Below are 6,622 nucleotides of genomic sequence, written 5' to 3' on the forward strand. Positions count from 1 at the left end.
AGCCTGAGATGGCGAGGAGCGAAAGGCCGGCTGAAGAAGGCGAGGGGTCCATCGCCCTGATGAAGCACGGCGCCGAAACCAGCGCCCGAGGCGTAACAGTCCACCATGAACGGGCGGTCGAAGTCGGGCATCTGGAGGACGGGGCCTGTCGTGAGGGCCCCCTTGATGGCCTCGAACGCCGTCGTCGCCTCGTCGTCGCAAGCGAAAGCGTCGCGGCGGAGCAACCGCGTGAGGGGCGCCGCAATGAGCCCGAACTCCCGGATAAATTTCCGGTAGTAGCCGGCGAGGCCGAGGAACCCGCGGAGAGCCCGCGGCGAGCGAGGTGTCGGCCATGCGGAGACGGCCGCCACCTTGTCGGCGTCCATAGCCACCCCGTCGGCAGAGATGACATGGCCGAGGTAGGCGACGGTAGGTGTCCCGAACGAGCACTTCGAGCGCTTAAGGTGGAGGTGGTGCGCCCGAAGCTCGTTGAAGACGATGGCGACGTGCTGGAGGTGCTCAGCCCAGGTGGCGGTGTAGATAAGAATGTCATCAAAGAAAACAAGCACAAACCGCCGTAAGTAGGGCCGGAGGACGTCGTTCATCAGGGCCTGGAAAGTCGCTGGGGCGTTGGCGAGGCCGAAGGGCATCACCAAGAACTCGAAGTGGCCATGGTGGGTGCGAAACGCCGTCTTGGCGATGTCGTCTGGATGCATACGCACCTGATGATAGCCTGACCGGAGATCGTGCTTGGTGAAGAAGCGCGCCCCATGGAGCTCATCCAAGAGCTCGTCGACCACCGGTATAGGGAACTTGTCCTTGAGTGTGAGCGCGTTCAGGGCACGGTAGTCGATGCAGAAACGCCAAGTGCCGTCCGACTTGCGGATGAGCAGCACCGGGGCGGTGAAGGGTGACGTGGAGATCCGGATGATGCCCGCGGCGAGCATCAGGGCACACTGGCGCTCCAACTCATCCTTCTGCAGCTGAGGGTAGCGGTAGGGCCGAACCGCCACATGAGGGGTACCCGGCATGAGGTGGATATGATGGTCGTACACCCGGGCGGGCGGAAGGCCCCGTGGCTCGTCGAAGAGGTCGCTGTGCTGCTGCAGAAGGGAATCCAACAGGGGTTGCTCGGCCTCCGAGGACGCGGCGACCAGCTGGAGATGGGGCACGGCTGGCGCAGCGCCCCCAAGGCCGTCCCACCGGACGCGGTGGCCCAGCCGTCAGAACGTCATCGTGAGTGCGTCGAAGTCCCATAGGATGGGACCGAGGATCCGTAGAAAATCCACCCCGAGAATGAAGTCAAAGCAGCCGAGGTCGATCCCTGCACATGTAATGGAGAAGTGTTCGCCACCAATGGAGATGGGAACGTCACGGGCAAGCCCATGACACCGGAGGCGATCGCCGTTCGCCACCGTGATCCGCAGGTGCTCCCCGCCCGTCGTCGGAAGGGCTAGCCGACGCATGGTTGCCTCGGGCAAGAAGTTATGGGTGGAGCCAGTATCCAGCAGGGCCACCAGCCGCTCGCCATGGATCGTTACCGGCAGCAGCATGGTCCGCTCGCCACGGATGCCGGCGAGGGCGTGGAGGGAGACGACGCACGCCGTCGCCGTGGGATCCGCGGGCGTGTCCGCGGCCGCCTCAGGTGGTGGTGTCACGTCGGTCGAGTCGTCCGCCTCGATGTAGTCGACCGTCTCCAAGTAAAAGAGGCGGGGGCAGACATGGTTCGGCGTGTAGGGCTCATCGCAGTTGAAGCAGAGTCCCTGACGGCGACGCTCCTGCTGCTCAGCCGGTGACAACTGGCGAAAAGTCCGTGTGGTGGCCGGGGGCATGGTCGTCGCGGCTGGAGGAGGCCGGCCCGGTGCTGGAGGAGTCGGCGCTGGTCGACTGGGCTGGCGGCCGCCCCGTCCGGGCTGTAGCTGCAGTGCCTGGGCCCGCTGCTCGAAAGCTCGAGCGTAGTACATGGCCGTCTGGAGGTCGGGGGGATCCCGGAGCTCGACGTCCACGCGAATATGGTCCGACAGACCGCCCACAAACAACTCGGCACGCTGAATCCCGGAGACGCTCGGCGCGTGGCACACCAGGGCCTGGAAGCGGTCAGCGTAGTCCTGAACCATGGAGGTGAACTATAAAGGCCGAGGGCCGCCAGGTGGCTCCCGCGGATAGGAGGCCCGAACCGGAGAAGACAGAGCTCCCGGAAGCGCTCCCATGGTGGCATGCCGCCTTCGTCCTGCTCGAGGGCGTAGTACCAGGTCTGCGCCGCGCCGCGGAGATGATAGGACGCGAGCCAGGTACGATCCGACGCGAGTGTCCATTGTTCGCGAAAGAACTGCTCGCACTGGTTGAGCCAATTGAGAGGATCCTCCGTGCCCTCGTAGGTGGCGAAGTCCAGTTTGGCGAAGCGAGGGGGTGTCGGACCGCCGTGCCCGGGGGTGGCTGCAGTCGGCGGCAGCGAGTGTGCCGGGTCGGGGATCTCCGGGGCGTAGGTCGCCGAGCCGGAGGGACGGTCAAACCGGAGGGAGGGCGTCGGGTGCTCCGGCGCCGTGGTATACACCAGGGCTGGCAACGAGCCGGCCGCTCACGCGGGAATTGCCGATGGCGATGGCGGAAACTGCACCTGGTGCAAGGGCCGACCCGTGGGCCTGGGCGCGGGTGGTGATGTAGTCGACGGTGGCGGCGCCTGGAGAAGCTGCGGCGCCGTAGCCAGCGTCGAGGTAGCCGGCGGGGGCGCCTGGAGAAGCTGCTGGGGGGTCCCCCAGCGGTACGGTGGTGGCCGGCCACGCGGGCCAAGGGTTCCCCGTGGTTGGGTAGTGCTGCAGCAGCGGCGGCGGCGGGGGTGGCCCTCCGTAGGGTGACTGGAAGGCCGGGACGGCCCACGGAAGCGGCGGCGGCCCGTAGGCGGTGGTGGCGGCGCTCGGCGGTGGGGGCTGGTTCCCGGCGAGGTAGAGGCTGATGCCTTTGACCGCCTGGACGAGCTCCCGAAGGGTGCCTGAGACCTCGGGCGAGAGGATGGGGGGCGGCTCTGCCGCGGTGGCTGTCGGCGCTGTCGGGGTGGCCGTCCCGGATGTGAGCGCCGGCATGGACGTGGACGGGGTGGGCGGCAGCGTAGGTGAGGAGATGGTGTTTGGCAGCGGCGGCGGTGATGGAGGAAGCGACATGATCGAGCTGGTGTCTCTGAATACCAAATTGGTAGGACTAGGGTTCCTACCGGCTCTACTGCGTAGGTTGTAGGGGCAAGGAGGGAGTGGACGCGGCGAGGAACGGGCGCGCCGGCGGCAGGGCGCCGTCGCGGCTAGGGTTGAGGGGGGCGGCGGCTTGGCTGCGGTGGCTAGGGTTTCCGGCTCCTCTAGGAGCCAGGCAACAAAAGATAATAATAGTCTTTATTGCTTGATCTCAAAACGATGTCTTACATGAGTATTTATAACTTTAGCCTAAGATAACTTTCCTAAGATAACTTGTGGGCCAAGCCCCTAATACTAATGCCCGGTGGGCCTCTTCCTAGTATAGACCAAGCCGGTCATAACATTAGTGTTGAAAGTCAAAACAATACAAGGGCACTATTAACAACAGAATCAGATTTGAACACAAGTTTACATAAACAAGATTTCAAACTTAATAATCAGTATCAAACAGAGTGCTACAAATACATCATCTTGCATATCAAATATACTTCGTATACATCAATATCTTCCACAACTTTAAAGGAATATTAGCTTCCTCTGCCACAGAGTTGTCCAGTCCACATATTACATTTGATTGTTGCTATTATAACCACAACTTCTGCCACCTCCTGAAAATTCTGGTCGAACCAACAATCATTCACATCATTACAATAAACTTTGAAAACACAATGAAAATCAGAAATATCATAAACTAGAAGGAAGAACCAATGGTTTTCTTGGCATACTCACCACAATATCATGTGCACAATGATGAACAATACGTACACAAATTACTAAAATGCAAAACCTTCAAGATCATGTTATTGATTAAGATGCACATAATAAGTAACACCTCTAATTAAGAGCATGTCATTTTTGAAAATGAAATTGCAAACAGTTCATTGTACAGTAAAGTACCATTCTAGACTGGCAACCATAGCTGCTACTAAGTGATTCAAAGCTCTGCATAAGTGGAAGAAGCCTAAGCTCGGGCTTGTTTGAGTGGACTACTAGTACCTCAGAAAATTGATCCCACACCTGCGATCTTTTCTTCATCTGCCTTCTTCTACGTCGTTCATCCATTCCCTTCCTTTTCTGTTCATACTCCTCTTTTCTTTCTTTCTTTTTCATAAACTTGAATCTCCTCAGTCATCTCAACATCACCTACTCCACCAGATTCAACCATCTAAAAGTCAGTAACAAAATTAGAATTCATGGGATCATTCTTCTATACAGATTCAAGGCAATAAGAATTAACAAGAATTTCAAAATATAAGTTACAATTAACATCAGTAAGATACTAATAACAAATACTAGTAGAACCCTGATTCTCCACTAACATCATACGGAGATCTTTGCAGAATAAGCAAAAATGAAACAAAAAGTAACCAACAGTACAGACAGTGCATCCAAGTTAGCATGTACATACAGAAAAATGCACAAAGAATGAAACAAAATTCGAGACGACTAATGAGAGAGGGGGGTTATTACATTGACTGACTGCTCAGTTTCTGCCGTGGAAAACGTGGTGGCGAATAGGAGAAGACACCTCCGAGATGCCAAGGTGGGCCGACGGTCGCCCGCTGAGTTGCCGGTGTGGAGAGTTGGGATGATGTCGAAAGCTCGAAGCTCGAATCGAAGGTGGGTGGGCGCTGGGCGGACGGATGTGCGACGGCTGGTCCATGTCCTCCTCTGATCATCTGCTTCCTTGCGTGCAGCGAGTCCAGCAACGGCGCGACGGTCGGCGGTCAGTGAGAAGGCGAGGGCGGAGATGCGGAAGATGCCAGCCGCCACGGGAGTTGGCGTCGGGGGTGGCCGGGTGGGGGAGAAGATGCAGTGAGCAGTGGCGCCGGCGGCGTCTAAGCCGCTCAGATGAGTAGCGGCGGCGGCGGCTGAGTCGGGGTGGTAGAGCAGGCGGTTAGGTCTTCTAGTCTTGCGTGCGTGCGTGAGGTGCGGGGCTGCGGGCTAGGTCCAGGCCTCGTGGGGTGGGTGGGCTTGTACTGGGCCGGAGGCGGGGAGAGTTTGGGCTGGAAGTTTTGGCCATTTCGGTTAACAAGGTAAAATACAGGATCGACCACCCCTATTCTTTTGTACACAGTGGAAAAATAATCGAAATTTGGGTTTTTTTGCGGGGTGAAATTTGGTTTATTCGGCTTCGGTTCATTTTTTGGTTACTCGATTTTTATACCCATCCCTATTCATATATTCTATCAAAAAATAAAGAAACGAAAACACTAACACCCATACGTGTGGGCGTTACCCAACTTGCCCACACGCCTGGATCGTCGTTCACTATCTTTTGCACAAATGTTGACACGAAAAGGTGGATTTGGTGTGCCACGTAGGACGGGGCTGGTGTGTGGGCGTTGGAGAGTTTGCCCACACACCCGCACCACACACAGCCACCAACTAGGTCATGCGCATATGGGCGAACTGCTTTTCGCCCACACGACACTACTACCTTGTGGATGGCAACTGCAGTTACGCGAACGTGGCAACTCGGTACACACATGGCAACTGTGACTCTTTGCTACACGGCAACTGCAGTTACGCGAACATGGCAACTCGGTACACACACATGGCAACTGTGATTCTTTGCTACACGGCAACTGCAGTTGCGAGTACGTGGCAACCAGATAAACACACATGGCAACTGTGATTAACAATACATGGCAACTATGGTTGGACCACACGTGGCAACTAGGTAAACACACATGGCAACTACTGTTTTGACCATATGTGGCAAATAGTTAATCACACACGGCAATACGATTTGATTACACGCGGCAACTATCATAAATTAGACATGGCAACTATAGTTAACCAAAATAGATAGAGTTGCCATACTTTTACAACTACACTTGCCATCCCGGATAACTACATCTGCCAACCAGGATGGCAACTAAATCGTCATCCCGCGGGGTACCTAACGTAGCTGCGTCAGGACGTGTGGGCATTTTTGCTTCGTGCCACACGCACGGGGTGAAGATGAGTAGTACTTGTTGGGCGTGTGGCACGAAATAGTCGCGCCCACACATATGGGCAATTCTAATATCCGCCCACACACAGTCCGTGTGGGCTGCCTCTTGCTCACACCATACACGGTGTGTGGACGCATGTCGTATATGCCACACGTGTGGCAGTTATCGGCGTCCTAAAAAAACATACAATGGATAGAGATACTCATCTAGGACTAGTTGCGCAGGTGCGGACTCATCTTGACATCCATGTTGTGAACGTGGGAACGGAGATGGAGCAGCAACCTACTCCCTATATTCTGGAGTTCTCGCATTGTTGCTTGGAAGAGCGCCGCCAATACAAGGACAAGCCCAACATCACCAACATAGAAGGAAAACAAAGATCGAAAGCCTGCAACTATGTGACAATAGACATGCAACGGTAGATGGAAGAAGGCAAAAAAAGATTTTTGACTCACCGTACTCCATTAGACATGGAGATCTGAACCCCCAGGAGTTCTTGGC

The 6,622-nt window shown here is 56.1% G+C and overlaps 1 long non-coding RNA gene across 3 annotated transcripts; it reads right to left on the reverse strand.

Moving 5' to 3' along the window:
- Nucleotides 1-3,510: 3,510 nt before the first annotated feature.
- Nucleotides 3,511-5,090, reverse strand: LOC125519225 (uncharacterized). Of its 3 annotated transcripts, XR_015612114.1 has the most exons (3): nucleotides 4,632-5,090; nucleotides 4,158-4,304; nucleotides 3,511-3,778 (listed from the first exon to the last, which is right to left on the reverse strand). It is a non-coding gene; the product is annotated as an uncharacterized LOC125519225 (long non-coding RNA). The 3 variants fall into 3 exon arrangements; XR_015612112.1 differs by having other exon boundaries at nucleotides 3,511-4,304; XR_015612113.1 differs by having other exon boundaries at nucleotides 3,511-4,326.
- Between the last annotated feature and the right edge of the window lie 1,532 nt (nucleotides 5,091-6,622).

The sequence above is a fragment of the Triticum urartu genome, chromosome 7A (genome assembly GCF_056163025.1).
Source record: "Triticum urartu cultivar PI428250 chromosome 7A, HENAU_Tu73, whole genome shotgun sequence".
Lineage (NCBI taxonomy): Eukaryota > Viridiplantae > Streptophyta > Magnoliopsida > Poales > Poaceae > Triticum > Triticum urartu.